Below are 24,908 nucleotides of genomic sequence, written 5' to 3' on the forward strand. Positions count from 1 at the left end.
GGCTTTCCCAGGTCTCACGGGTCCCACTGGCGAGTCACACTTCCGGGTTCCACCGGCAGATGACATCACCTCGTCGGCACAGCCAATAGGAGACTTCAATCCGGCAGCAACTTTAGAGCAAGGAACAGCAGGCTCAGCACTCACAGCGCTTTTGGAGATAGCACAAGACCACCCTATGAGTTTCTTTCCACTGACGGGAACTTCCTCATGGGTGCATTGGTGTGTTAGTGGAACAAAACGCGTAGGGTGGTCTTGTGCTATCTCCAAAAGTGCTGTGAGTGCCAGGACTGCTGTTCCTTACACTGAAGTTGCTGCCGGATTGAAGGCTCCTATTGTCTGTGCCAACGAGGTGACGTCATCCGCCGGGGGAACCTGGAAATGTGACTCACCAGCGGGACCTGGGAGACCTGGGAAGCAAAGTTTCTGCAGCTACTATCTTCGGCTGTGTGTTAGCAGAGCACCGATGCCGCAGACCCAGAGTGGTCACAACCCTTTTTAATCTGGGGAGCATGTGAGTTTGTATGGGCTCACTGCTCCATGCAAATTTTATCAACTGTGCTGTACTGTATATGTTCTCTTTATTTCAAATACCTGGGGAGTTCCTGTATTCCTATCTTCATTTAGGCTCAGTACACCCTTATCCAATTCCTCCTAACATCTATTAGTGAGTAGATTAATTCTGTTTATTACACATTCAATGCACTTTTTTTATTCTTTATGATACATATGCGGAGAGTTTGCTCTTAAGGCTTTTTCCGTGGTTACCCATGGAATATGTATGTACTGTATGTATGTATGTATGTATGTATGTATGTATGTATGTATAAAGACAACACAAAAATTAAGTAGCGCTAAAGAGGATATAAAATAACACTGATAAATGTTGAATTATAATAACATATAAAAATATTAAAATAAAATTACCACAATTTAACCTAATAATATCTACAAACCATAACGTGATTGTGAAAAAAGGAAAAAGTCCAAAATAAATGTTCCACTCAAACAAAAAATATAATTGTGATTATGACCTCTTTTATAGCAGCTACTAAGCTATATATATATATATATATTGAGGGTTTTTGTCACTTTTTTTACTCACCATAACTTAACTCAGTAGTATGGTTTGGCCTATCCCATAAGCCTCTCTTGCATTCCCAGTAAAATCAACCCCACACTGATGAGACCCATCAAGGTCGAAACAGCTGTCTGTGGGTGGTTTTCTGGGTATGCACCTTAACCCTGGCTGTGCTCAAAGCTGTGACCATGCAGCAAGCTTAAGCCTATAGGGAACCATGTTAAAAATGGTTATTGAGGCAAAAAGTGACACTGTGTGCTCATTTGCATGTCATTTCCCAGAATCCCTTGCTGCAGTGGAAGTGCTGTATGCTGGGTGATAATGGGGAAAGGCGGGGTTGCAGACCTGCCTAAGACATGCAGATGAGCATACAGCTATATTTGCATATATATATATATATATATATATATATATATTACAAAGACAACACAAAAATTAAGTAGCGCATAAGAGGATATAAAATGTTCTCTGCCTTGCTGCTCTGGTTGCTACTTTGGTTCCTCTCTCCCTATCCTAGGATAGGGTTCTGTGTTTTTGGAGGGGATTCCTCTATATTATATAATATTTCCTTAAATTAGGTGTTACGTAATAGTTAATCCAGTTTTTTCCTTTATCCTTTTTTAATAATTTTAGTAAAAAAAATTATGTAATAATTGCTGTTATTATATGTAATTAGATTATATTTATATTAATGCACTATATGAATTATCAATTTATGAATTTCTTTGTTAGCATATATAATGTAAAGATTGTTTTGTGAATGTTGTTCTCATCACACAAAGAATTAAATAGGTTGATTTTCAATTTTACAGTTATTCTTTATTTTTTATTTTTCATATGGTATAGTGGTATATGGTTGTTTGTGCTGTATTATTATATTATATTACAATATTGAGTTATTTTTTGGAATTAAAATTATTATAGGTTTAGGTTTAAAATTCAATTTTGTATATATATAATTTTTTTCTTCCATATTTGATGAAACCTAGCTTGGTAATAGGGAGACAGCTTTCTCTAACACGCAATTGTGAAAGTTGAGATAATATATAATTAATTGATTAGTTTTAGCTATTTTAATTGTATGGTGTGAACAACATAATTATTGATGTTTTTTGTTGTTATTCATTGTAATGTTGTGATTTATAGCAATCTTATATTGATACGATTTTTGGTGAAACTAAGAACCAATTTGAAAATAGGTTTACTTGATTCAGCCTATTTCATTGGCTGTCCTCGACCAATCACATATCCCCTGACGAAGTCGCGCAGTGTGACGAAACGCGTAGGGCTTTGACGTCAACGTGTTTGTGTTGGTGTACTTGGAGTCCCTGGCTTCCTTGCGCTCCGGCTGGCGGCATTTTCAAGTGCTAGCAACTTCTGTATGAGGGAGCAAAGGACGTGCAAGCATTGAATGCCTTCCTATCTTGCTGCCAACTCGTGATAGGAGTTTGTGGTGGCTCTGGGCTGTTAACATCTACTCTGCCTATTTGGGACTCCCCCTACCATCGCAGATGACCACAAAAGAGATTTCTCTCCCACGAATGGTTCTGTTTAAAATCCTGTAAGTGCACATTCTTAATGTACCTTATTTTTTACTCAGTTACCTGCTATGGAGCTTGCGCTTTTGTTTGTTTTTTTGTCCATGTTTGTATGTATGTCTTTATTTATATAGTGCCATTAATGTACATAGCGCTTTACAGCGGTAATACGTGACAATAATATAGATAACAAATAATATAAATAACACATAAATGGGAGAAGTGCTTCATACATAAAAGTAACATTTAGGGAATGGAGTCCCTGCTCCGAAAAGGTTACAATCTAATTGTGAAACATTATTAATTTTGAGACCAGTAGAGGATATGGAGAGGAACATGGACAAGCTTTTTATCCTGGGCCAAAGCGGTAATAGCTAGGCACTGGAAGCAAAATGACCCTTCGACAATAACAGCAGGCAAAAGTAAGCTAAACTATATAATGACAATGCAGAAACTTACCAGTTTCATTCAGGACAGGTACAACAGGTTCTTGATGATTTGGGAACCATGGGGATGCGAATGAGCATTGATTCATAACGGAAGAACTGAGTGGATGCAGCAGACATAGAGTTAAGATGTTACGTTTTTTTAAATAAAGCACTACTGTTTGTACCATGAACAGAGAAAGTTTGGAAATGTACCCTTCCCCCCTTCCTATCCCTCTTTACTTTTCGTACCACTGTGAAAAGCGTGAATAAATAAGAGTCAACAATCTGAGGATCATTTTGCAGAATGACAAATAAGTTTATTGCAGTGTACGTGCACACACAGGAGGCAGTTTCAAAATAAAACTCCCCCGACGAGATACTGGCATACAGGCCCTATTTATACACAAAATATTAAGCCCACGCTCCCTACACGAGGTTGCTTGTGCGTCACTAAGTAAAGCATATAAGATAAACAAAATATGAACATGAACACATCGAGTTAATCGCATTATTATGCGATTCATATTAGAAATGAAATGACTCAGCTAATATTCCTTATGCGGGTCGGTGACTTTTCCTCTACATACGGGACTTCATGGGCACCTCCCTCGGAATGCGAGACAGTGTGTTATCTGTCTCTTATTTTCATAACATTGGCACTTTTCTCTTCTCTTCAAGAGTAGTTATAGTTGTAGTTAGCTGTGCAGCTTATTATCACTTTAAAAATTGGAAGCGAAAATCTCTTTCAAAACGTCCATTCTCATTCCCTTTAATTCAGAAAAAAACTAAAATGGATAGTGACTTAAAATGGCGGCTTAGATCCCAGTGTTGTTTATGTCAGACCTCCCCCCCCCCTCCTTACATCATATTCTCACTTTGTCAGTTCCCTCCTTTTTTATTCTAAAAACATGCTTTTGAGAATTAAGTTTATGATGTTAGTCCAGGGACACATAGACAGACTCGTATTGTATACTGGGGTGCTCCATCATCTGATACTGTTTGTATGTATTCACTGGAGTGAAAGGGAGAGGGTGTTCCCCTCCTGCTGTCATAGTCTCGTATGGTGCGGTGGCCCCCAACATGTCTTTTGGAGTTGAATAATTGTGATCGGCATCTTCTTTCTTCAACGGACTGCTGTTTCTGGCATCTGCAAAAAGTGGCATCAGATTGGAGGAGGGGGTAGCAATTTGTGGATCATACCTCTGCAACATGTGACACACACATATATGACAACAAGTAACACCCCCACACAAACCAAAGCATTCAAAAGTTTTTGCTCCAAGTGATCTAAGCCATCCACCTAACCCCAAGGGTCCCATTCCATCCCATCTTCCTTTCTAAGCCTCTTTTGAATCTCTTCTATTTTATCTAGTTCATGCTGCACATTACCACTCTGATCGTGAATGAAAACACAACATTGTTCTTCAACTAGGGCACATACCCCTCCTTTTGAAGCTAAAACATAGTCTAAAGCAATTCTGTTTTGTAAGGCCATAAGCCTAATCAAACCTGTTCTTGGTTTAATAATGAAATTAAAAACTGCAAAACTAAGGCCACATCCTTCCTGTAAATTGTTATATGACTGAACATACATTTTTACACAGGTTTCATTGGTTGGTGGAGACACTTGACCCATAAATTGATTCTTGTTCCTAGTGTGCGATACACCCTTTAAAGAGGTTCCCTTAAAAAAATGGGAAAATACAGAAATTATACACATAATACTAAAAAACCTTATTTTATGCAAGCAACCTTTCTTTGGGTATGCAGTTGCTAGATAATGGAAATGGCATCTATATCTATCATCATATATTTTCAGAATCATCACAACATTCTATTACTGAGAATTGAAAGGGGTTGGTATCGGTGAAAGCAAATGCCTGATCATCACCCCTGCACGCACTGCATACATCATTCACTCAGAATATCAGAACAGATGATGTCTGCGATGGGTCAAAAAGGCTGACTTATCATCCTTTCCTTGTGGCTGACACACGCCCCTGGGTGACCCCCTCCTTTCGGTGGAGGTGCAACACACTTCTGGATCAAAGATTTGCTGCACATGACACATACATAGAGAGTGATGAGTACTGCCAAAACACATACAAGAGCTTTCACTAGCCACGCTTCCAGGAAACCAATCCTCCCATCAAGGCTCAATTGTACATACATCTTAAATTTCTAACTTAACACACTCTAAAAATAAAAATATTGAGTCTTTGAACAAATGAAATGTTCTGATAAAACCGGGCCTTAGAATGGTGTCTTATTTTCCTCGTTGGTTAACGGTTAGAGTTTTGACTCGGCAAGACGTTAACTTGATGCGGCTGTGCTTTAGGTGACTTTGGTCTTTGGTGGAGCTGGAACAAGCTTTACTGTACTTAGGGTCCAGGAAAAGAACTCTGCCACTTTAATTGCTGTATTGGTGGTTACTATAGGCCTTTTCACCTGGGATGTCGAGCATGCTTGCGTAGGACATATTTGACTATTAACCCCATCTCGAGTAGGTTTACTTTCAACTTTGCCTAAAGAGACTCAAACAATGTATTAGTTGCATACGACTTATTGTTTTATTACCAATAACATGGTCCTTAATTCGTTCCTTTGGACTGCTGATAGTCATAAGTCATGTTTGGAATAACCACATACAAAAACAAACATACAATGATATTAAAAGACCCCCGATATTAAAAGGCCCCCGATGAAGCCAGTTACGGTGAAACGTACGTAGGGTACGTATGACGTCACCGTCACGTGACGTCGGCTCATCGGTGAGGTGTGGGTTACATACTGTCTGAGTGCTTCGTAGACTGCGTTCGTGGGCAGCAAGAGCACTCAGACCCTAGGGTTGATTTATTATATATCTGCAGTGAATGTGGCTGGCCTCACACTAGACCTGTCACAATAGAGCTTACAACAGTGTATTTGGTTACACCATGTGCAGTGAGTAGTGGCTGCTTCAACTCAGCCAGCAGTATACTCAGCCTTACACTCAATAGTTAAGCATATTCATCTGCCTTCACCTCCTTCCGTTGCTTTGGTTTAGGGGTCTGATATATACCTATACCTATTTAGTATAGCGATCACCCTTACTATACGGTCTATTAAGTATTAATTAGAGAGGTATTTATATATAATGATACCTCCACTAAACACCCTATCACACCTCTCCGTCTTTTAATATCATTGTATGTTTGTTTTTGTATGTGGTTATTCCAAACAATTTATTTTAATCAGGTATAATAAAATTAAGTTTTATTTAGGGTGAACCTCTCTAGTGCCACATTAAAGGGATTCTTTCTTTCTTTATATTCACTATGTGTACACTCCCTGTGAGCACCACCCCCCCCTAGCAATTGTTTGGATTAGATTCCCTCCTCAGCTTGAGCAGAGTTCACAATCTGCAGCTTCCAACTGCATGCAGATTTCTTTTTCTGTTAGTCATAAATCATCCCATAGTTTCCCATAGGGAGATAATTTATACGTAGGAATACATTCTTGTATCAATGTGTTTACTCCTGTCTTAGCATCTGCATATAGACAGAGGTATTCCCTATTAATGTTCCTCAAATTAAAACTAAGTAGCCAATGTGAACCTGACTTTGATACCATCTAATTTCCTAAGACTTGATGCTCCAGCCATTGTCAAACTAATTGCTTCCATAGTTAATTCTATCCTGTCTGCAGGCCATATCCCTAAGACCTGGAAAACTGCCAGAGTTTGTCCCAATCTTCAAAAGTGGGGACAAAAAACACTGTCTCAAACTACAGACCAATCTCATTTCTCCAATACTATCCACTGTCATGGAAAAAATATTCACCCCCAATTAAGCAATTATTTTACCCATACAAATTTCCCTAACCAATCCTAATCTTGATTTTACCCAAACACTCCACTGTAACTATTCTGCTAAAAATTTGAAATGCCTTGTATATAATGTATACCCTGTTCACTTATGTAACTGCTTTTGCAACTATGTATCCCCTGTATTTAACCCTATGCACAGACACACCCACAAATGAGAGGTGACTCCCAATTCACCACTTCCTGGCAAACCCATTGTAGATTACACAGCAATTTTGACAATAACCACTGCTTATGGATGTGGCAAAAATGGGGGTAATCAGCGCATTAATAAAGGCAGTGGGCTCGGCTGGTTATCCCTATTTCGTATTGGGGATGAAGGGGTTAATATTATATGCTGTTCCCCTTTTAAGACTGCTAATTTAGGAACAAATGTTATGCATACATGAAAGACCCCCCCCCCCCCCCAGTTGGGAGATGCTGATGCGTCTAGTAAATGAAAGAATCCAGATTCTTAAAGTGTCACTTAATCAGGATGTTTCTGAGTTGCAGGTCCTGTTACTCATCCTGGATATTTCACACCTTGGGACCAAACTCCAGACATTGCGTCCCCAGAAATGAGTGGCCCCTTTTTACTTAGCAGTGCTACCAAGCTGCTTACTGAGCATGCTCAGAGTTACCTGAGCTGGCTGTAGGATTTGCCCATGTGACATGGCAGGTTCTGATAGGAGGAAGATAATTCCTTGCCAATGGGATGAGGCTAATGTAACACTTCACAGGCCCTTGTCCTTATAAAGGCCTGTACCCCTCATTCCTGTGTTGTTCCTGCTGTTATTCCTGTGTTGTTGCTGTTGTTGTTACCTGATTTCTTCAAGTGGATAAGACCTAAGTACAGCGGCTACGATTCCAGAACGCAAGGGGTTAAAAGACATCGCAACAAGGAAACTTGCCCTGCTTGAGGATTTCGTTAGCCCTGGGTATCCAGACCAATCCCAGAGAACCAGAAAAGACTTTGAACATTCACAGAAGGATTGAACTGGCTATTTATTTGGCAATTTGCAAATGGACTACATTTTAAAGGACAATCTTCTGGTGCTTGGCACCTTTCTGGACATTATCCTCTGTTTCTCTACCCGTGAGTGTAATTATTAAGTTTATTCTGCAGTTGTCGTGTGTTTGCCTATCAAGGGAATAAATCTCAGTTTATTTTGCTCAACCTGTTCTGCTCAATCAGGACCCACGAAATATAAATGTGTTATTAAGCGCGTCTCCCATCACAAGCGTTTAAAACTGGTGGCAGCTGGTGAGATACTGATTGAGCCTATATTGCAGTGTTCTGTAATATAGTGAGGACCTTGCAGATTGCAAGCTCCTCAGACAAGTGGCAACTTACACACACTTCCAAAGAAGCACGATATAATTCACAGGTCTCTGGACCTATACCCCAGTGGCACCATGAGTCCACGCTCAGGAAGGTTTTGTACCTGGAACCGGGCACAGATAGTGGAGAGATGTGTGGGGTACGGGTTCATGACAGACGGTCGGTCAAAGAGTCAGCTGGAGGAGGACTTAGAAGAATATGAGGACAGGATGGCCCCGCCAGCTGCTGTGGAAGAAGACAGTACTCAGCCCGGAGTGCTGGTCCCTCCAGCTACGGGGCGGCAAGGACAGGGGAAGGATGTCAGTGACCGCCTGGAAGAGGGTGGCGTGGGGCCAGGGGGTGCAGATGGATCAGTCGCTGCGGCGACCGGACTGGCTACCTCTGAACTCATTGCACTCCTCACCGCCTGGGGAGAAGGGCTTAGCTATGAACAGCGACTCGAGCTCCTGTCGACAGCGCTTGGAAGGCCCCCTCACTCCCACCTTGTCAGCGGGGAACAGGATGTTCCCAGAGTAACTGCTGTGGAAGCAGCAGAGCCAGCAAATGAAGATGTAACCAGCAGAGCCTTGGTGAGCAACGCAGCAGTCCCCAGAGAGGCAGCCATTCCGGCTAGGGGGGACCTGTCTGCACCTCAGCGGACTCCCAAACATACAGTGGGCAGCAGCACGCCCTATACTGGGGAGTTCAAGCTTGAGAGACGGTGCTATCATTGCCACAAGGTGGGCCACATCCGGCCACATTGCCCGGACCGTGAGCGGTCTGGGGGACCCCATCAGGGGCAACGTTCACAAGCTGCAGGGCCAGTAACCCAGATTGGGCTGACCCACACAGAGGAACAGAGCACCGCCATGGAGCCACAACCAAGAGGGATGTCCCAGGCAGATGCTGCTTTTGTCACCTCAGAGCCAGCAGCAGTGAGCCGAGGATGTCCAAGTGCATCAGTCGAGATGCAGCCTGCTGATGTCCTGAGCAGGCACCCACGGTGGGTTACCTCTGTGACCGGCAAGCAGGGAGCTTGCCAGATTTGGGTGCTGCTGTTATTCTGGTGCAGCCAGAAGATTTGCTCCCAGGCACCGGGATGAAAAGAACCATGCCTGATGGAGGGCTGCGGTCCTTACAGGGTGCCCAGATCATTTTGGATGGGGGTGCCAATCATAGCATGAGGGAGGTGGGGGTTTTGTCCAGGGAAACTGCTGAGGTGCGCCTTAGCAATAACCTGGAGCCTGTGATCTGTGTGGTTGCTGCGGAATTGCCTGCTGTTGCGGCGATTCCTAAGAGCCTGTCATCAGGAATCACAGCAGAATCAACCTCTGTCCCCCTGCATTTGGGACCAACGGTTCCAGTGGCCTCTGCGTAGACCAGACAGGTAAGCCAGACTACTGAGTCGTGACCAGTGACTGACTTACTGTTCCCTTTACCTGTCCCTGTTACCCCTGACTTAGAGACTAAGGGTGGGTGGTTAGAATTAGGGACAGCAGATAGGGATGCGGTGAAAGCTGACCCCAGCTTAGAAGGTATGGGACTGCGGGCGTCCGAGTCCTGGGAAAGCGGGGGGTCAGACCACAGGCTGTGGCACCACGGGCTCTGGGGTAGGGAGCCAGGTTCTACCGGGTTAGCCAGGGGCTGGACAGGTAGAAGACGGTTAGTGGGACCCAGGGAGGGTAGGCAGCAAGTGTTGCAGGTAGCCTTCCCAAGTTCACTAGTGGGGCATCAGGGGGTCACACACATGAGAACCCAGCTGTTGCAGCCTTACTTCTGGCCGGAGCCCGCAGGGGCAGTGGCAGACTTTGGCTACCCTTGGGACGCCTGCCAGCCAGAGGGTAAAGCGGGTGATTATGTGCAGATGCTCCTGAACCTGTTACCAGGAATGGGGAACATGTTTCAGGAAGTAGCTCAGGCAGTGCCAGGCCTCTTAGGTAGGATAGGGTTTTCTAGGGGGGTCCTAGTTGAGTTAGGGGCACTGGGAGGTAGGCAGGCAGGGGCAGAAGCTGGGGCTAAGGTAGAGCAGCCTAGGGTCCTGTTCTCAGATAAGCTGGGCAGGGCACATAGTACAGATCAGTCTGTGCTCCCAGGTGATCTGCATCCTCTGCATAAGAATACCTATGGAGTATCAGCAGAGGTGACAGACAGTGTAGAGAGGAAGGCAAAGGGGGAGTCAGTCTTCAGACTTCAGAATGGCCTCTGTGAGTTTTTCAGGGTGCCATTCAGGATGAGGAATGCTCTGGCTACCTCCCACTGCCTGGTCAGGAGGGCACTAGAGAGAGTGCAGAGGTATGTGGGAACATACAGGGATAGGATAGTTGGCTTCATGCAGATCAGTGGTTGGTATCCAGGACAGGTAGCAGCAGTGCTAGCCAGGGTTAGGGAAACAGGGAGGACCAAAGTCGATCACATCCATATGCTCAAGGAGGACATAGTGCTGCCAGATTTCCTAGGGGAGGATAGGCAGGAGGGTACCGTAGAGCAGGTTGAGATAGGGTCTCAGCTGAGTGTCAGGCAGAGGGCAGATGCCAGGGCTATGCTAGAGCAGTATAGGGCTCTGTTCACGGACAAGCCAGGGAGGACACACATCACTGAGCACTCAGTGCTTACAGGGGATCTGAGACCTCTGCATAAGCACGCTTATAGAGTGTCAGCAGAGGTGAAGGGCAGTATAGAGAGGGAGATGGAGGAGATGCTGGCCCTAGGGGTAATTGTACCATCCCAGAGCCCTTGGGCTTGTCCGGTAGTCCTAGTGCATAAGAAGGATGGGACCACCCGGTTCTGTGTGGACTACCGGCAGCTCAATGCAGGGACAGTTTCAGATGCCTACCCCATGCCCCGCATGGATGAGTTGCTGGATGAACTCGCGGGGGCAAGGTATCTGACCACCAGGGATCTCCGTAAAGGGGAGTGTAGGGAAGCAAGGAGCACAGCTGAAGTAGAAATCTGCAGGGAGAGTCCTGTAGAAAAAATGAATAAGGGGCACAACTCCGTGCTAAAACTGAGGGTGGTTTATTGGATAATTGCACAGGGACAGAAACACAGCCCACACACCGACATGTTTCGTCCCACGGGACTTTATCAAGGTGTTATGAGCGTCAATCTCTACGTTTATACATATTGGATCTCCGTAAAGGGTACTGGCTGATCCCTTTGACCCAGGAGGCTAGGGAGAAGTCGGCGTTCATCACCCCAAGTGGCCTCTATGAGTTCTTAGTGATGCCATTTGGGATGAAGAATGCACCGGCTGCCTTCCAACGCCTGGTCAATCGTTTGCTAGAGGGCATGCAAGGGTTTGCAAGGGCCTATCTGGATGATATTGCTGTGTTCAGTAACTCCTGGGAATCACACTTACTTCATGTAGCTGCGGTGCTAGCCAGGATTAGGGAGGCAGGTCTTGCCTTAAAACCCACCAAGTGCTTAGTAGGGATGGCTGAAGTCTTATACCTAGGGTATAGGGTGGGTGGAGGGCACCTCAAGCCAGAACCAGCTAAGGTAGTGGCAGTAGTGCAGTGGCCCACTTCCAAAACCAAGAAGCAGGTCATGGCGTTACTAGGCACTGCAGGCTACTATAGGAAGTTTGTTCCCCAGTATAGTGCCATTGCTAAACCCCTGACTGACTTGACCCAGAAGCGACTGTCTGTGCTGGTAGTCTGGTCTCCTGCCTGTGAAGATGCATTTCAGGCTTTGAAGACTGCACTAGCCAGCGCTCCTATACTGGCCGCTCCAGATTATTCCAAAAACTTTCTGGTGCAGACTGATGCCTCAGACTTTGGTATTGGGGCGGTGCTCAGCCAGGTGGGGGATGGGGGTAGTGAGCATCCTGTGGTTTACCTGAGCCGCAAGTTGCTGCCCAGAGAAGTGGCCTATGCCACTATTGAGAAGGAGTGTTTGGCCCATATTATGGGCTCTCAAAAAGTTACAGCCTTATCTCTATGGCAGACACTTCACTGTTATCACTGACCATAACCCCCTAAGTTGGTTGCAGAGGGTTTCGGGAGAGAATGCCAAGCTCTTGCGCTGGAGCCTGGCCTTGCAAGAATGTGACTTTACCATTCAGCACAAGAAAGGCAGTGAGCATGGGAACGCTGATGGCCTCTCCAGATAGGACCGTCCCCAAGACCTAATGACTTCAACAACCCTCCGGTCAGCCCAACCACCAGACGAGGTGGCCAGGGCAAACCTGGGGCTTTGAGTGGGGGAGATGTGGCGAAAATGGGGGTAATCAGCGCATTAATAAAGGCAGTGGGCTCGGCTGGTTACCCCTATTTCGTATTGGGGATGAAGGGGTTAATATTATATGCTGTTCCCCTTTTAAGACTGCTAATTTAGGAACAAATGTTATGCATACATAAAAGACCCCCCCCCCAGTTGGGAGATGCCGATGCGTCTAGTAGATGAAAGAATCCAGATTCTTAAAGTCTCACTTAATCAGGATGTTTCTGAGTTGCAGGTCCTGTTACTCATCCTGGATATTTCACACCTTGGGACCAAACTCCAGACATTGCGTCCCCAGAAATGAGTGGCCCCTTTTTACTTAGCAGTGCTACCAAGCTGCTTACTGAGCATGCTCAGAGTTACCTGAGCTGGCTGTAGGATTTGCCCATGTGACATGGCAGGTTCTGATAGGAGGAAGATAATTCCTTGCCAATGGGATGAGGCTAATGTAACACTTCACAGGCCCTTGTCCTTAAAAAGGCCTGTACCCCTCATTCCTGTGTTGTTCCTGCTGTTATTCCTGTGTTGTTGCTGTTGTTGTTACCTGATTTCTTCAAGTGGATAAGATCTAAGTACAGCGGCTACAATTCCAGAACGCAAGGGGTTAAAAGACATCGCAACAAGGAAACTTGCCCTGCTTCAGGATTTTGTTAGCCCTGGGTATCCAGACCAATCCCAGAGAACCAGAAAAGACTTTGCACATTCACAGAAGGATTGAACTGGCTATTTATTTGGCAATTTGCAAATGGACTACATTTTAAAGGACAATCTTCTGGTGCTTGGCACCTTTCTGGACATTATCCTCTGTTTCTCTACCCGTGAGTGTAATTATTAAGTTTATTCTGCAGTTGTCGTGTGTTTGCCTATCAAGGGAATAAATCTCAGTTTATTTTGCTCAACCTGTTCTGCTCAATCAGGACCCACGAAATATAAATGTGTTATTAAGCGCGTCTCCCGTGACAATGGACACCTTTGGAAAAAAATAAACGGTTAAAAGTTATAACATACATCACATATTCAGTTAATAGACAAATGATTTTGTATAAGACTTCACAATAATGTCTTGCTTTATATAATCTCTTTGCAAAGTGCTGAGCACATGGTCAGCTTTATATTATTAAATACACTCTGCATTTGACTAAAGAAAAAAATAATTTTATAAGACTTGTTCCCGGGCAAAAAGCCATCTTGTTTCTGGGCGTTTCGCCAAATGACCCTGAACAGATAAGATAAAGGCACACCGCGGCTTCTTCCTGAAAAATAATAATTATTGGATTGGAACTTTTGCTTAAAGTTTAAATACATGGAGCTTTATCCAGAGCCCTAAGAACTATATTTTTATGGCCTCTCAAAAATTAGCCAACGGGCTTTTATATGCTGAGGTTATATAACTTCTTAATACAATAATAGCTCCCACATGCTCATGCTATCCCCCTCCACTCGTTCTTTTTAATGCCTTCTGTTTGAACTCTCATACTTTCACAGACTTCCTTCACTACAACTTTATGCTATGCTGTTGCAATTCTGCCCTTTCTCAAGCTAAACAAACCTACTTCTCTCCATTAATCAACACTCACAAGTCTAACCCATACTAACTCTTCCTTCATCTCACCTCAGGACTTTGCTGACTATTTTGAGAAAGAGGTTGAATCCATACTTCAGAACATTCCCTTTGTTTCCTCCTTCTATCCTACACCACTTCCTGCTCTCTTCCTGCTTTCCTTGACTCCTTTTCCAATGCATCAGAAGAGAATGTCACCATCACTGTTGATCTCCTCTTCTCCCTCTACTCTGATATATTTCCATTCTCCTTCAAACATGTAACAGCTATACCATGATTCAAAATTAGCAAGCTTGACCCTACCTGTCCTTCTCACTACTGAACTTGTCTTGTATTCTCTTGCTTGCTCCATTTTCTCAACACCCATTCTCTCCTTAACCCTCTACAATCTGACTTCTGCACTGCTCTCTCCATGAAGACAATTCTCACTAAAACAACTGATGACCTATATGTTGCCAAAGACAGAGGTCATTACACTGTTCATATTACTCCACCTCTCTGAAGCATTTGCCTCTGTGGACCACACTTCTCTCTTTTCTCTGTTCACACTCTCTCTAGGTGACATGATGACATCTCTTGGGTTTAAATATCACCTCTATGCTGACGACACCCACATTTACTTTTCAACCCTTGACCTTACACCTGCCATACAAACCTAAATTTCTGAATGTCTTTCTGTTATCTCATCCTGTAAGGCCCTCCTTTGCCTTAAACTTAACATGGTAAAAACAGACTTCCTCATACTTCCTCCCAAACCTGACCCTATTATCTCCTTCCACATTGCTCTTGAAGTACACTCTTTCATCCAGTAGCCCAAGCACGTTGCTTAGGTGTCACACAACTCCTCTCATATTCTCCTCTCTCATTCAAAACATTTCTATAACCTGTCGCTTTTTCCTCCACAATATCACAAATATACAACTGTTCCTCTGTTGCTCAACTATTAAAACTCTGATTCAGGCCCTCATTCTCTCCCATCTTGATTACTGTAATCCCCTGCTATCCCGCCTTCCTGCCTCTCACCTGTCTTCCCTACAATCTATCCTGAACGCTGCTGCCAGAATCACTCTACTCTTTAAACTCTGATTCTGCTTTTCCCCTCCTGAAATTCCTCTCCTGGCTTCTAATCAAATCCTACTGCTTCTGTATGCTCTCCCTACCTACCAATTAGATTGTAAGCTCCTCAGTGCAGGGACTTCTCTTCCTTGATGTTACTTTTATGTCTGGATCACTTATTCCATGACCTCTTACCTTTACCATTTGCTACCTATATGATTACAACGTGCACCACTCCTGTGAAACGCTTTGCATATTAATGGCGTTATATACATGAAAACACACAATACAATATATACTTCAAACAATGCTTGTGAGCTTTTACCCGCATATTTAAACACAAAATATTCCCAAACATATCCTAATCCTTTAGAAATAAAATTGAAATGTGTTTTTACTGGTTACACACAATACAGAACACACAATACAAAAACTTCTTTCATACACAGCCAAACAACATCACAAAAAATAACGAACAAATAAAAGAAAAACATTTTTCACCTATTCCCAAACAATTTCATCCTGCAACTCAATTAATAAAAGTTCCCTTCTCTTTCTTTATTCTCATAAATAACCTGATTTTAAAACTACTCTGATGCTCCCGGAGCTTTTGAGTTAACTTTCGTATCTTGGCACATTCCTCGCGCTGGAGAAAAAGGTGGGGGCACGATCTGTGCTGCTGCTGTTCTGATTCTCTTTCTTGCAGACATTTGAGCAGAATGAAAAAAGAATACTGTATCTCCTGGTTTTAAAACACTTATCCGTCTGGCCAAAACGAACAAACCCTTTAAACTTTCACCAGTGACAGAGCTAAATATACTGTAGGCCCTCTCTTTTTCGCATTCTTTAATCCTTCTATACTTGATGTACACCTTTTAACACCTTTTAAAAATTTAGACTTCATTGGGAGTAAATAATATTCATGTTTTTGTAAGTACTTGCAAGTTTTTGGATGGTGATTTGTGTACACGTGATACTTAGCATGGTTTATCTTTCACACAGGTAATCATTCAGGAAAAATTCATTAGGGTATCAAATACATCTGGCAACTCTCCATTAAGGGCGCAACAATTTTACTTGCCGGCACCGAAACTTGAGTTTATATCAGGAAATGATTTATAACCACTTATTGCATGTGGGGAAATGGAAGGAAAAGCTGATAAGTTCACACCTGATTTCTGCGGCTTTCAGTCAGCCGGGCCTGCCATGCCTAACTTTAGCCACAAAAACCTCATAACATCCAAAGATATATACTGCCACAGACACACAGGGATTACTGAAAGTTAGACGGTTCCACTATGAGCCCTTGCGTTCGCATTCTTACGAATAAGAAAACCGGTGCGGCTGCCCATAGTTTCACGCTTCCTTCCATAGTAATTTATTGAAAACAAACTTTTTTCATTGGGGTGGCGTGTTTTTCACTGGGACTTGCATGTGTTTTTTCACTTGAACTTGTATGTATTTTTCATTGGCCAACAAAACATATTTATATTGTCTCTTCTTGTTCTCTGTATCCATTCTTTATTATTTTTGTCTGCAGACACACAACCTCTAACGGCAAATTTTGAGAACTTTGGTTTCCCATTATTCTCCTGTTACAGTAATCACATTTAATTGACCTGTACAATACTCCTGATTGCGTACAACTCTTTTGGCATGTTATTGTTCTGAAATATGCAAATAAGGACCTGTCACGAGACTGTTCCCCAATCATATTTTTTCACCATAACTATACCCAAGAAAACACTTGAATTACTTCAGCGGGTCCAACCCAGTCCTGATAAACCTTATACTTTTATAACATGGATATAGATAAGACCTTCTAAACATATATCCATAAATAAACTCATTTGGTATGCTAATGACAAGACAGAGCAAATGTACAATCAGGGACCCCTCCTGCTCAGACAACAAAAAATATTTATCACAACCCAGGACGGTCTGAACAATCCCTTAAGCATACAAACACTCACCTTCATCAACAAAACACCAAAACGTTTAACGGAACTCTCACCTTAGTCCCAATAAAACTTAAATGACTATAACACTTTAATATGGATACAGGAACAGACAAATAAACTTATTTGAAACTGCGAGGTAAACCCGTCAACCCAGATTGAAACACCCTTCAAAACACATCTCTCTACACACCACTCAAAACAACTTTTTAAACTCAGGCTTTCCTCAAAAGGTGCCTTTTACCTTGATTCTTATGAGCGCTCATATTTGAGTGACCGAGGAGTGTTTTTTTCAGGTGCTCAGCTTCCGGTATATTTGGGTCCCTATTTGGAGCACCATCTGTGAAAAGCGTGAATAAATAAGAGTCATCAATCTGAGGATCATTTTGCAGAATGACAAACAAGTTTATTGCAGTGTACGTGTACACGCAGGAGGCAGTTTCAAAATAAATCTCCCCCGACGAGATACTGGCATACAGGCCCTATTTATACACAAAATACTAAGCCCACGCCCCCTAAACGAGGTTGCTTGTGCGTCACTAAGTAAGCATATAAGATAAACAAAATATGAACATGAACACATCGAGTTAATCGCATTATTATGGGATTCATATTAGAAATGAAATGACTCAGCTAATATTCCTTACACGGGCCGGTGACCTTTCCTCTACATATGGGACTTGAGAATATGGAATTACCCAGTATACCGAGGCTGCTAACAGGTAGTGCACACACTTTATGGCAACTTGATTGAAGAGAGACCCAGCAATGATTAATGAAACAATAAGCCTCCGGTATTGAAAACAGGGAGTTGGGTAATAGTAAGCCGGATAGAGGTACAGGGGGACACCTCCCTAAGGGGCGCCCCCAAGTAAATCACAGCCCGGCACTAACCGCCTCAATAATCTCCCTGAAATACCACGTGGAGGTTAGGAGTACTCACGAAAAAGCCGTCCCTGTTGGTGCAGGGAATTCTGCAGCGGCTTCCTCCTCTGGTGTAGCTGGCATCAGCGTGCTCCTCCGGAAATGATGACACAGGAAGAAGGGGGTAGGATGGTCCGTGGTTCACAGCAACTTCAGCAGCCAACGCATGGATGTCTAAAAAAACTTTATTGATCGCTAGCAGCAAACATCAGGCAACCACTCTAACATGTTTCGTCCAGGCTATGGACTTTTTTTTTAAAAAGTCCATAGCCTGGACGAAACATGTTAGAGTGGTTGCCTGATGTTTGCTGCTAGCGATCAATAAAGTTTTTTTAGACATCCATGCGTTGGCTGCTGAAGTTGCTGTGAACCACGGACCATCCTACCCCCTTCTACATATGGGACTTCATGGGCACCTCCCTCGGAATGTGAGACAGTTTGTTATCTGTCTCTTATTTTCATAACATTGGCACTTTTCTCTTCTCTTCAAGGTTTTTTTTGTAGTTAGCTGTGCAGCTTATTATCACTTTAAAAATTGGAAGCAAAAATCTCTTTCAAAACGTCCATTCTCATTTCCTTTCATTCAGACAAAACCTAAAATGGATACTGACTTAAAATGGCGGCTTAGATCCCAGTGCTGTTTATGTCAGACCTCCCCCCTCCTTACATCATATTCTCACTTTGTCACCACTTTCCCCTCCTCCATAATTAAAATGGTACACTATCAATCATATATATAATTATTTTTTTTTAAACTTAATTAAACTTAATAAACTTATTTATATATATCATATAAAAATATTACTTGTGTGCACATTCACATGTCTTAGACAGGTGTATATATATATATATATATATATATATATATATATATACAGTGGTTGACAAATCACCAAAAAAATCACCAAAAAATCTACTCGCCACACAAAAAAATCTACTCGCCACCTAGTACCAAACGTATGCTGCTTGGGCCAATAGGAGCTCGCCACGATGTTAAATCCACTCGCCCGGGGCGAGCAAATGTATACGCTTGTCGAACACTGTATATATATATATAAAATCATATACACACACACACACAAACACACACTATACAGTTTTAATGAGGTTATACTTGTTATAAATACCAGGGCTTCAAAAAGGAGGCAACATAAAATGTAAAATGCAATGATCTTGACAACTGCTTTATTGATTAGTTTCCATAGTGCAATAGACACCGCAATCTTTTTCTAAAGCTCTTGAGAATGTACAGTATGCTGCTTGTAATATGCATGTGAAGATAACACATTCTAAAGTATAATTGAAATACATAAAAAAAATTCTTATGGCCATATGCAAAAGGTCAGATAATTAATAAATAAAACAGTTTCAAAGAGTTTTAAAAAAAAACAGTGGGTAACGAGTCATTAACTCTTATACTGTACTTCATGCTTTAATCATTAATAATGATCCTTTCAAGCTGCATTTACAGAACTGCATGTTGCTGAATGATAATTGTGAACTGCAAGCTTTTTTGGATGTAAGGTTTTCATTCTCTTTTCAATTCCCAAAAAAATCAGGACAGTAATCCAGTAAAAAATAAAATGGCTAAACTATATACTGTATACACAATTCCTTTTCTCTAAAAATCTTAATTTTATTTATAAAACATTTGGTATTATTTGTCATTCTAAATTTCAATATTTTCACCATTATTGCATATCCACTACACTGTTCACTAGTGTATTTATATGAAACAGGATCATTGTTATTTTAAGAACATTCTATACTTTTATCTTGTGATGGACAAATTTATTTTGCAGATTGGCCAGTTCCTTAGACTAAGGGGGACTTCTGCAGATCAAACTAGAACAGTGAATCAACACTTTTTTCTATCTATCAACAAACCGAACAATGGATCAATAATTTGAACCATAATTCTTCATTTGCGTAATCCATGACCTGCGGATGAGAAGGAGGAGCCGAGGAGTATAAAAAGAGGTGTTGCCTCAAGCTGAAGCCATTCGTTGCAGGGTTTAGTTGTGGGTTAGTTAGGCTTTTGCTTTTGTATTATTTTTATTACAGCATAAAAAAATATAAATTGTTTTCTTAAAAGTTTTTTTAGATCAACTGGACATGAACGACTAGGCATTGCAATTAGCCTGTGATTGGAGTTTCAGTTAAGTGTGCTCTAGCCCTTGATATTACTGTGATTTAATAATCCCAAGAATAATTATTTATTTTCCAGAACAGTTTGTAGCATCTGTAAATTATTTGAAACCATAGGAATAATAATATACAATGCTCCTCTCTGATGAGCCTGTAAAAGTTAAAAGTTCTATACTGTACTTACACTAATAAAAAATCACCCAAGTTTAAAAAACTATTCTTTATCTATGTAATAAAAGTTTGAGCTAGGTGAACCATTAAAACTACCAGTGCAGGCATTATTAACCGCTGTAATTGACTGGAGTTTCAGTTAAGTGTGTTCTGGTTCTCATGGTCACAGGTTTCTGTTTGCTATACACAGTATATTAACTAACTTGGATATATTGGAGAAACAAGAGAAAAAGCGCCCGATCCATGTGTAAAATCTGGTAACAAAATTTTAATAAAAAATCACAAGACAAATGCACACTCACAATTTGTCAATGCAAATTAAGCATTGTATGGGTAAACCCATGCACCAACAAGTAGCTGCTCGCCGAATGTTTACTTCAGTACATCAGACCTCACTGCTACCGGTGCATCACAGTCAGATGTCCCTCTGGAAATTCAGGTATACAGTCTGTTGTTCCAGCATTAGATGCTGTGTGTGGCTCAGGGAATGTCCTCCCTCTCCTGGCAGCAGACTCACGAGCTATTCCACATATATATATTTTTTTAGTTAATTTTTTACATGTTTTTTGATTTTTGATTTTTTAACATTTTCATTTTTTGGTTAATACATTTCACCTAATCATATTATATTTTGATAATCATATTTTTCAGTGTTTTTTGCAATAATAGTTCATTATTCATCATTTTTTATTCAATATATATTTTTAACACAACAATTATACATATATAATTTTTACATTTTTTATATTTTACACACTCTCACCATCAATACTTATGACCACCATCTGAGTTCATATATATATTTTATAATAATACATTTTTACAATTGTTTTATACGGGTCATCTGTGCTAACATTTGTTGTGGTCTGTTTGTTGTCGGGAGTCTACTGTGGGGCTAGTACACACCCAGGCGCTGTTGAATCTTTTAATTACTAACTTGGATATATAGCAACATCGGTTATTGGTGATTGATATTACTGTACATTAATAATCTGAAGAATAATTATTAATCTTCCAGAACAGTTTATAGCCGGAATTATTTGTTAATAAAAGTGATAAACTAAACTGATTCCATTCTCCTTTATCCTTCTCTCTCTGCAGCACACCTAGTGTGTGTAACAAAAACTAGAAAAAATGCTTTAAAAAACGCTCCGCCTAAGTGTGATCTAATTGTGATAATAAACTAGTGGTGTGACTACTAAGTTGTGATAATAACTTACATTGCGTAAACTAATATATAATGCGTGTTTACACATGTGAATTAACCCAATATTAACGGGTGTGCAATAAAGGAGTTTGGACTCCAAAATAAATTATATATACAATACAGGGTGGCAGCCAAATATGTACATATGACAAGTCTATCCTTGGACTTGTACAAATACCAAGATATAACATGAGAAAACTAAAATCCTTGGCGCATAAACAGAACAATAATACCAGCTCCTTCAGGCGACTGCATTAGCTATCGGAGCGAGACTGTATCAGCTATTGGAGCGCTAAGTAACTACTCTCCTCGCAGAATACACTAAGGGCAACCCTATTATTATATGGTTATTAAACTGACAAGTGCAGCCATTTGATTTTTAGGAGTATACCAGTGTGTTAGATCTGTACCCTGTATTCTTAAGTTCTAGCCCATTCACGAATATGGGCTCTGGGTCATGATACTAAACACACTGTGTCTGCAAGTAAGTAGGTATTCTACACACTATCTAAAGCATTAGCTTTGTCAGTATCACAGTGTGTTGTACTTACACAGTATTCAGAGTGTTAGGCTTACTACAATTAAGTATATTATACAGGGACCTTACCATACACATCAAACAGTAGGCGTGCTACTTACCACTACATTGTGGATCTACAGTATATGTTGCCACGTGTGCTATTGATTGCACATCAGCTGCTTCATAGATTGGAGCCTGGAATCTGTTCCCTATTGGGATTACAGTGTGTGTCTTCACCTCAGGTATCACTCTACATTATCACTGAGTGTACTGTGTATGAGTTTCAGCTGGGTTATACACTATATGCAGGCTGGCCATTCATATACCTAATGTGGATCATCAGACTGTAAAACACACTGTAACTGCCTTAAAAGTAAGGGTGTTTATCAGCCTCTTGGATCACTGTACTTGTATCTATCCACATGTCCATGATTTAGGCAACCAATTACTATAGGCACACATGTGTTACATTGTTGCACCTAGCCATACAGTATACACACCTGGATTACTCCATAGGCACCTATTGTCAGTTTCTAAGTTATTGGCTATTATAGTCATTTCATATAGTTGAACTAGTTCACTCTTTGCTAAGGGATCTTTATATAAATTATCCTATTAGTGTTAATTGATAAAACCAATCTCAATTAACTGTTTTAATACTATTGACCCAGGGTACTTCACTTTATCCGACATAGGTTCAATAGCGTGCGTCCATCATATGTCTATTTTAACCACATTTATTTTAAACATTTATGATCAATAAAGATTACATTTTTAACTCATACATTCATCATCTGGACTGGGAGTGTGAGTGCTATATGTTGGGTTCTTTTCTTCTTTCTGAGTATTATCTATACCTCACCCTCCCTTAACATACTACCACTCTCAACTACAGCTGAAGCGGGGTATCTTCTCTATGTTCTACAAGGTCTGTGGAACAGCAATGGGCAGGAGGTTTGCACCAAGTTATGATAACATCTTCATGGAAATGTGGGAGGAAGATTATATCTGGTCCCACAACCCCTTTGGTGCGAACCTGGTGCCCTGGCACCATTTCATTGATGACGTGCTATTTATTTGGGATGGTACACCTCAGGATCTAACTAAGTTCATCGAGTAAATCAATTTCAATCCTCTCAAATTGCAATTCACAGCTGAAATTGATAAGATGTCAGTACCTTTTTTAGATCTAATGATCTATATAGAGGGAGATGTATTCATACTAAGACGTACCACAAAGACGTGGATGCGAACAACTACCTCCTAGCAACAAGCCATCACGACCCAAAATGGATCCATAATATACCTCAAGGGCAATGCTTACGCATTAAAATAAATTGTTCACAAAAAAGGGTATTCAAAGAACAGGCGGATGAATTAACAACTAAATTCATTGATAGAAAATACAAGAAATGCCACATATCCACGACACATGAGAAAATAGAGGCAATAAATAGGGACGAATTAATAAAAATCAAGAGAGAAAGAAAAGTTAATGAAAATGATAATTATAACTCAAAAATCCCATTCATTACAGAATATAATCTAATGGCCCCAGAAATAAAAAAAAGATTGTCAAAAAGCATTGGAGCATACTCCTGAGGGACGAATTTTTTTAAAACACCTTCTCAGTTAATCCCCAGATAATCTTCAGGAGAGTGCCAAATTTAAAACAATCTTTAGCGCCAAGCTGTTTGAAGAAAGTAAATACTGGATCCACATGGTTTAGAGGATTGAAAGGTTACCATATATGTACAAACTGTAATGCTGTAAATTAAGTGTTAGCAGCTGTAAATTCACTTCCAATGTAAGCAATAAGGAGTACTAAATCAAATATTTTATCAATTGTACTAGCACCCATGTAGTATACATACTAGAGTGTCCTTGCGGGCTCAAGTACGTTGGTAGAACTAGCAGGTAGTTAAAATGAGACTTTGGGAACATATTTACAATATAAAGAGAGGTTAACAAACCCATCTTGTTTCCAATCATTTTACGTTAGCCTGACATGTTTGGGAATTGAGTGTCCTAAACCCAACTGGAGGTGAGGTAACAGAATAGTTCAAATTTCCAGACGGGAAACCTTCTGGATCCATCAGTTAAAAACATTATCCCCGCTAGGGTTAAATCTAGATTTTAACCTGGGTTCATTCCTCAAGGAATAGGGACTGCTTCTGCGCTATACCCCCATTGCAACATTTCAACATTGTTATTGAATATACATCAAAGTTGACAGCTCCATATTGCCAAATAGAATATTACATTTATTTCCTCATCTATATTAACCTGTTAGGCAAGAATGTCCTATGTTGCCAACTAATCAATATACAGTAGGTGCAAAAATATTCTTTAGGATCTCTGTATAATCAAATATTCTTCATTATCTCTGCACAATAGAAACAAGACCGTTCATATTGAGCAAAAGACAGTGATCTATATTCATATTTGAATTTCTTTATATGTACATGGTTTATTAACTCCTGTAAATGAAATAATGCCTATGCAATAAGTGTGGGGAAATAATAGCAGTATTCCATTTAAAATATTGATATTATACTATAACAACAAATCTGTTGTCTAGATGAATATCTATTGTGTTTGAGTGTATTATACATGCTCTAATAATTTATACCAATTTATTCAACATTGGTTGGGATATGGAACACTGCTGTTATTTTGAAAACACAGCAATCTTAGATTTACTTATTTCAGTTTATTTGCAGAAACAGATATGACATTGCATACACAGAACTATGTTTTTGACTGCAATGGCCCTTTTCTGTAAGGGACACTGCATGTTTTTGCAAATAAACTGAAGGAATTTAATCTTAGAGTGCTGTGTATGCGCATTCTTATATCCTGTTAATATTTGAGACTTGAGTGGACATCTCCAACCCTACTTTCACCATTACAGTACACCACAGGGTATTCAT

This window comes from Ascaphus truei, chromosome 2 (assembly GCF_040206685.1).
Source record: "Ascaphus truei isolate aAscTru1 chromosome 2, aAscTru1.hap1, whole genome shotgun sequence".
In the NCBI taxonomy this organism is placed as follows: Eukaryota; Metazoa; Chordata; class Amphibia; order Anura; family Ascaphidae; genus Ascaphus; species Ascaphus truei.